Below are 8,788 nucleotides of genomic sequence, written 5' to 3' on the forward strand. Positions count from 1 at the left end.
AAAATTAATTTATAGAATTAATATTGAGATGAAAGATTCAAGGATCAATTGTAAATTATTTTATGTATTTATGTCAAATTAATAAATAAAAAATTATATTAAAATTTATTTATTTATGTTACGTAATTCATTACTTTTGCAATTTAAATTGGGTAGAATATTTCAAAATTGATGGTAAATTGGTAATTAGGGGGTTAAAAATGACCCCGACTCGTCAACCTAATCCGTGTCAATTTGAAAACATCGGATTAGAATTGAAAATTTTAGGATTCCGTTTCAATTGGGTTAGACTCAAAATCTGACTCTTAGAATGGAGTTTAGGGTTTTAATTTAGAATTTAAGAAATTATTATTATTATTATTATTGGTTCTAAATTTTTAAGTAATTATTTTGTTAAATAATAAAAGAATAATATTATATGGTAAAAACTTGAATTAGATGTGTTTAGTTATTTGGGTTGATCGGATTATCCATATTTATAATTTTTAGGTTCGATTTGAATTCTGATCGGATTTTAATTGAAATTTTTTTATAATATCCCACTTTAATTCAATACTCCAAATAGTAATTTAGAAAAAAAATATATAATATAATAAAATTTAAAAATACACTTCTGCGACTTGCTTGATTACCAAACTACCCTCTCCTACTTTATTGAAACATTGTCGGCAGATTTCACAAAGGATTTAGTTTAAACATTGAGATATTATCTCATATAAAAATAATTAGTGAAGAATTAAGCACTTCAATCACCAAAATTTTCTTCCTAACTTCTAATGTTTAGTGGAGAAATTAAGCATATCTCAGTGCAACCAAGCGTCAAGGAATTAATGCAATCTTCAATTCCACTCTATTTTCTATCTTCAAATTTATTAAAAAAAATTTAGATAAACAGTCAAATGATTCCTATATGTAAAAACAGATTCTCAAAATCAATTGATGTGACCATCGTATCAAAGAAAATAAAAGAGTAGTTGAGGTAGAAGAATTGGTTGCCCTTTCACACAGCTCCCTCCAGTCCTATAGAATCAGTTCGGATCTTCTGTCCTCATTTCTTTCTATTCCCATATTTTACTGTCAATCGGACGGGTCAGATCACATCTCAATAATGCTTTGTAAATCATGAAGATATTGTATACATCTTAAAGATGTTATGATGCATTGAGATGTGATCTGATTCGTCCGATTGACAGTGAAATATAGGGACAGATAAAAGTGGGGACAGAGGATTCGAACTACTATAGAATGGGACGTTGCAACGGATACAAATAATAAAATTTATACAGCGCAAGGAGTAAATTCCCTCGGAGATTGGGGCTAAATTGGTCATCTCAGCTGTAATTGTTGACAAAAAATAATACAGTGTGGTGTTCTGGTAGTATCTTCTACGGCGAGGGCGAAACTAGTCTTTTCGAATGAAAAGGACGGCACAAATCGGGAGGTGGGCGAGGGTTTTACGGCCTTGTCTGCGCCCTTTAATGGCGGTGTGCTGGTGTGGGGGGGAGAGACTGCTCCAGCGGCAGCATACGTAGGAGAGAACGGGGCAGGCTGTCGATTGTGGCTGGAGAAAATCGTTGCATTTGGGGTTTTTTTTTTAAAAAAAAAAAAATCGTTTTGATGGGGAGGCATCAATCTGCGCTTTGTGCTTTCTAGGTATGTGAAAAGTATCCATTTGCTAGATTTTGTTATTTGTGTTGGTGCGAGTCTTCCGTTTGTGTTTTGTTATGTTGGTGGTGGAGTCCTTCGTTAAGCTGAGGCCGTGTGATGGGTTCCCTGTGTGTGAATTGGGAGATGTGGTTTTCTTGGCTAGTCAGATTGAAATCTGGAAAGTGAGAAAGGTGGGTTTTTTTTTTTTGGAAAATAGGAAGACTTACGAATTTTTCTTTAAATTTGTTTTAGTTGATGATATAAATGGTTGGATTTTTCGTGTGCCTGGATTTATAGCTTTGTTTTGTCTCGAACGTTTGCCGGTTGACCAATCCGAATGGTAATTAACCGTTTCCATTCTCATGTTTCCATTGTTTAATTTATTTGTTTTTGTGTGTGTGTTCTTTTTTCTTCATGATCGCCAGTAATATTTCCCGTCTTGTGGATAATTTCTATGCAGCGGGAAGTTTGATAGCGGCACAAGATCGAAGAGAATATTAAGAGTGACAAAGAGGATGGTGATGAGGCGTTGACCTGTGTTCTAGTACTCCAAGGAATCTGGACAAAATGTGCTCAGGAACTTGTTATTAGGCTCCAGTTTGAGTGACTATCAAACTTCAATCTCAAACTTTAAAAAGATAAGTTGGGGATCAGCTAGATTATGCTGCAAAACTGGCTGACGTGCATCTCTCTTTCACATCTAAATCAGGTGAAATTTTGTCTTAAGATCGAACTTGAGCAAAGTTCAAACTTCAAGATCAAATTTAATCTTACAAATCATGCTTCCTTTGGAGGACTTGTCTAGATTTAAAGCGCCGGTTTGGTTTGTGAAGAAGTGGATCCCAGCAGAAATGAGGTTTTAACTAACTGAACTACTAGTGGTTCATGACTTGACCATTTAGGGATAAGGCTTTGGTTGGCTAAATAGTAGAAAGGTCAATATATGCAATTTAATTAGTTGAAGTAGTGGTTCTTAATGTTATCATTATTGAGCATAAAGTAATAAGCTTGTTTACGTGATTATGAAGTATGGTTTAAAATTTCGTACCATGCTAGGCGAAACAAGCAAAATTTGTCGTTCAGCCCGACATTGGCATAGCAGGCTTCCGTGGGATCATGATGATCTCCGCATGGGTCGTGGAGGCATCGCAATCCCGTGGCGACCTCTACGGGGTCATGGAGGCCCCTACAACCTCACGGAGGTCATCACAGGTTTACGGCAGCCCTCGCAAAGTCAATGTGGGATTGCGGCGGCTCTTGTCGTAGGGTCTTGGCGGCCCCTGCTAAGGTCATCGTGGGATCGCAGCGGCTCTTGCTATCCCGGAAATTTTCCCCTTTTTAAAATATTATTTTATTTATTTTTAATATTTAGATTAAAATTTTTAAATTTTTAATTAATATATTTTGTATTTTAAAAAAATACTGAAACAATATTGGTATGACACAATACGGTATTGAAAATGTATTGTTCTAGTTATAAATCGAAACTCCAAAATGGGTTGATATTTTGAACTATGGAATTAAGATTATTTCATCTATATAGGTGGGAAGAAGCAAATATTCAGTGTTCTCTTCATAATTTTGGTGTACCATTTATTAATTTTCATCTATGTACTTTTTCATGTCTCAATAGAAAAAGGATCTCCAAGTTTGTTTTCCTTATCCTCTATCTATTCTGTAACTATATATTCCCCCTGCATATGGACACGCGCGCGCGCACACACATCACACACATAATATTATTTACTGACTCATCTTGTGCTGTTTGTGCTTCCAGCATTTTTGATAGAAAAAATTAAAGATGTAGTAGGTAGAGTATTTTATTAGAGTAGGCTAATAACTCAAGAGTCACATAATAGGCATAAACTTATGGATTAATATGTTCAATATTTTGATATTAGAAATAATAAAAAAAATCTTCATCCATTAAAAAATATGATGAGTTGGTTTCACAAGTGGGATTGAGAACAAGATGTTTTAGTAAATTTTTTTCATTGGATCAATAGGAATAATATTCTATGAACAAAATTCTTTCATCCAATCAACTAACAAAAGTATTGGTTTACCAAGTTACACTTCTTTTGGAAAAATTACATTTCGATTAATAAAATGACTTGGAAGATGCATTATTGTGTGCTATTGCTGGGAAAATGGGCTTCTTGGCCTATCTTAGGGTAAATGTTTCCGTTTACACTAAGATCCAAACGATTTAGTCTGGAAGGAATTACTATATAAATTACAAAATTTAGAGAACCATAAATTTAGATGTATATATGATATTCCTTTGAATAATCTGGAATATTGACTTTCTATTGGAGAAATTTGGATTGAGATTCGCGATCTAAACAAATAAACAAAATAAGGAGGAAACCAGCAATGACATTTGTAAACTATTCAACTGTTTTCTATCCATTTTGTCATTATCTAAAAATCTCAGACTTTTTTTAAGGGAAAAATATTCCTTTTAGAGAGGAGATTCTACATGGATGCACTTTCCTAATACTTGATTAGCTTTCTTTTCTAATAAGATGGGAACGTCTACATGCAAATTTATGATTAACAACAATAACAAGCTGAGTTTAGCCCCAACCATTTAGGGCAGCTGTATCAATCTTATCCTGCCATTTGGCTATGCAATGCTATGTCACTAATTCCTTTAAATCACATTTTAATGATGTCGAATATAGATTTTTTTTCAGTCTCCCTATCCCTCTCACAACTTCAATTTCATTTGATTTCTCTTGTCAAACTATATAATCATTGACTTTGTATGTCTTGTAAAAGTAGATATGAAGAGACAATTGTATTGAGTTACAATAAGATCTGAAAACAAATCATAAACTGTTGATATGCACATAGAATCTCCCTGAAGATTATCTGATATTTCGCTCATCAATATATTAATAATTATTCATCATTGTGTTTGTAGTTCGCCTAGCAGGATAGAAGCTCCATTCATGGATCATGTCTCAGTTTGTTAATTGTGTCCATCAGAGAATGGTGAGAGAGGAGCAATAGGTTGGCCAAGAATTTCAACTATTAGTTTAGGAGCACACAAGCTGCAAACTCACATGATGAACAAGGATTAGATGTTAACGTCAGTTAACTCCAACAGAATTTCCTTAATTGGTCATTGCTGTCTAAAATTAATTCTTGAGTGTTCAGTAGTGAAAGTGAGGTTGGTAGTACATATTCCCTACTCATATTGACAATTTCGTCATACAAAGCCAATTGTTAGAGACATGATCTTGTAAGGAATCTGCTGGAGAACATGGAGGGTAATTGGATAATTGGAGGAAGAGTAAGGTATCTTAGGAATGAATAAACCCTTCCTTGATCCCACTCATTTATGTTGCTTTATGTTCCTATATTATGTTGTAAAAGAGCAAAAATGCATTCCTCATTTTCCAATCACTGTAGCTTTAGTTCCCTGCACATACTGAGCTGTGAATAGAGTATAAGCGTATCCATCTTGTTCAGTAATATCTGAAATAATGCATCAAAAACTAAGATGTGATCGAATTAGTCATGTAAATTTGATAAATTGTGCTTTAGTCTTAGTTTTTGTTTATCTTATTGCTTTTGTATTAAATATATCCTAAACATGAAGAGTTATCAACATATTTTTCATTATTTTTGTCATAATTGTCTAATGTTGCTAAACAGAATTATTGGAAGTTTTCTTGAGTATCCCTCCTGTTAAAGCAGCATGTCTGATCCAGCGGAATAAATTTTTTTCCTATTATCATTCAATGTGACTTGGAGTTGCTGCTGCATATATCCATATCAACCTTTATGAGTTGAGTATGCACTTGATCCAGAGAGGTTGAAGGAGCATATAAGCAAAACTCGATGGGATCTAGATTCCCATCACATCAACTCAGCAATGGGTTGTATGTATCAGGCCGCCCTGGGCAGCCAAAAGAGAAGCCTCCAACTATGAGTTCTGTGGCCATGCCATACACTGGCGGAGATGTTAAGAAATCTGGAGAGCTTGGAAAGATGTTTGACATACCAACAGATAACTCACGATCAAGAAAGTCTGGTCCAGTGACAAATGCTCCTACCAAGACAGGTTCATTTGGAGGCGCTGCCCCTTATTCCGGACCTGTCATTCCCAACTCTAGCAACCGGTCCAGCCAATCACCTGGTCGAATTTCAGTACCAGGGACTGGAAGTTCGAATAGGCAGAAATCCAATTCTGGACCTCTTAACAAACAGAGTGATTCTACGAAAAAATTATCTGGTCAGCAATCTGGAGGGGCCAACCTGACAGCCTCCCATAATTCTGGTCCCCTTTCTCTCCCTACAACAGGACTCATAACATCTGGTCCTGTTTCTTCGGGTCCACTAAATTCATCCGCAGCCCCTCGTAAAGTTTCTGGTCCATTGGAATCCAGTGGTTCAGCAAAGATACATAGCACTTCAACTGCGTACAAACAAGCTGTTACCACTATCAACAAAGAAGATAAGTTTTCTTCTAATGGTAATGCACTCTGGACTTTGATTATGAGATCTTTGGACTCCTTGATTTTTCTTGGTGCTGTTGATAATGCTCTTCTTGTTATTAATGGTGTTTCTCCATGTTGTTGTGACAGGACTTTCTATTCGAAACCTTTGTTGGGGAAGAAGAGCTTTGACACATTTCATTGCCAGCTATCCTGATGCCGAGCTAAGAACTGCAAAAGATGGTCAATACATCAAGGTCTCTGGGGTAGGTATCTTCCAGCTAGACCAACACCTTGATGTCATTTAAGCTGCATGAATTAGGTTTTCCTTCATTTTATGGATATAAAGTGAATCAATGATTATTTTGGTATATTGGATCCGTTCTACTCTGCCTAATATTGCAATCGCTTGCCTCTTTCTAGCATGTATGTTGGTTGGCTTATCTTTTTCTAAGACACTATCTCATTAGCCATTTCTCCTGATTAAGATGGTGAATTGTTTTGTTGAGCTCAGAGCATGCAAATCATCCCGCTGAACTGAAAATGGGTAGTGCTTGTCATCATCAAATGGCAAAAATTTCTTTCAGAGTAAATATGAGAATTCATATGGGTTTTTTCAAGATGGAAAGTTGCTCATTCATATGGTTGAAATAATCTGTAAGCGGACATGAAACTAACATATCCTACAAACTACAGTTCATGATGAATCATACAAAGTATTTGGTATTTTACCATTGATGGTTCCTAGTTTTAAAAGTCTCATCCAAAATTTTCTGGCTTTGTCTCTCTCTCGCTTCGTGTGATGGAAATGGTCTTTGTCAGCAGTGTCAAATGTGCACCATTAATAAAGTCCCGTGTTTAGTTTGTTAAATGTGTGTCATGACAATTATTGTTGCAGATTTCTTTTGAGATATATTTGAAGGGGAGCATTGGCATAACGGTAAAGTTGTTGCCATGTGACCAAAAGGTCACGGGTTCGAATCTTGGAAATAACTTCTTGCAAAAAACAGGATAAGGCTACGTACAATGGATCCTTCCCCGGGACCCCGCATGGCAGGAGCTTTGTGCATCGGGCTGTCCTTTTTTTTATATATATTTGGTGCCATACATTCCATGAAGATATATTTGGTGCCATACATTCTATGAATACGCATTGTTTTAATTAAAGGCTTCATGGTAAAGTGTATTTGGAGAAGCTATTAATCAGCATGCAGAATAGCAAGTCCAGATACTGCACTGGCAATAGCATAAGCTTCACTTATGACCTTTTTTATAGCATTATATAGAAAGATCATGTAGTTCTATATAGATGTTTGTTACTGGTGCAATTCATTCCGTTCCATATATTTATCTTTATGCCTATTTGCATTCCGTAAATAATTTGCAGATTGTTACCTGTGGAAGTGTTCCCCTAGAATCAACTTTTACACGAGTACCTAGATGTGTGTACACGTCTACAAGTTTATATGAGTACAGGGGTTGGAACTCTAAGCCGGCCAATCCACAGCACCGCCGTTTTACTTGGGGTCTTCGAGCAACAGAGGTGAGTGATTGCTTTTCAGTTTACTTTACTTCCTTTGATCTGATAAAGCCCTTCAACAATGAAGTCAAATGTTTGCTTATCTATCATTATTTGCACATAGATTATTCAGCTGACTCATGTGCTTGAAATAAATATCGCTCTGGAAGCAGCTTCTGCTACTCTTTTGGTTCCCTGGATTTTACTGAATTTGACGTTTAACTTTTGGCAGAGGCATGTAGTTGATTTCTACATTTCAGATTTCCAGTCTGGATTAAGAGCATTGGTAAAGACTGGCTATGGTGCAAAGATAACTACATATGTCAGCGAATCTACAGTTTTAAACATTGACCCTAGCAAGAAAGAGTCCTCTCCTGAGTTTCTTCAATGGTTAACGCAGAGGAATCTTTCAAGCGATGATCGTGTAATGCGCGTGAAAGAAGGGTAATCTAATTCTTTTTAATGATTATAAATGTTCTGTCTTAGCTGCTATTTCAATTGTTCAGTGTCCCTTGTTCTGCTACCAGAGATGGTAGAAGTTCTTTCCTAATCACATACTTGACTGAACATTAAGCTGGAGAGTAAATTGTGATGCGAAAATCATTATCTCAAGTCGCGTCCAACTGGTGTTTCTGGTCATGTTTGTGTTTGCAGGCATATCAAGGAAGGCAGCACTGTGAGCGTGATGGGAGTTGTTCGAAGGAACGCGAATGTGCTTATGATTGTTCCTCCCCACGAACCAGTTTACACTGGATGCCAATGGACGGGCTGCATCCTCCCAGCGAGTATTGATGGGATAGTGTTGAGTTGTGAGGACACTTCAAACGATGTCATACCTGTTTAAGTGACGCAGCAATTTCCAAATGCAGGTTTGTTGGCAATTTCAGATGCTTGAAATGTTATGCTACTGGGTGTTCTTTGGTGATTTGTTCCGTTTGGTTGGGTGTATAGTTCCTTGTAATCTTTCCTTTCCTTTTTGTTCAAAGGCCTGGAAGCTTTGAGTCATGACGAGGGTGTGTTTGTTACCTCTTGGTGTTTCTTGGAAGGAAAAAAGGAGGTATAAATTATTGTTTAAAATATGTTGTAAACCTTTGTAAAATATTTTTATCCACTTTTGTTTTTTGTTTTTGTATGTTAGTCCTGATCTTAATATATTAGAGCATGTTGGATCTTC

The 8,788-nt window shown here is 36.2% G+C and overlaps 1 pseudogene; it reads left to right on the forward strand.

Moving 5' to 3' along the window:
- The first annotated feature begins 1,733 nt into the window (after positions 1-1,733).
- On the forward strand, positions 1,734-8,788 carry LOC121976086 (annotated as a pseudogene).

Source organism: Zingiber officinale, chromosome 4B (genome assembly GCF_018446385.1).
Source record: "Zingiber officinale cultivar Zhangliang chromosome 4B, Zo_v1.1, whole genome shotgun sequence".
NCBI classification, from domain to species: domain Eukaryota; kingdom Viridiplantae; phylum Streptophyta; class Magnoliopsida; order Zingiberales; family Zingiberaceae; genus Zingiber; species Zingiber officinale.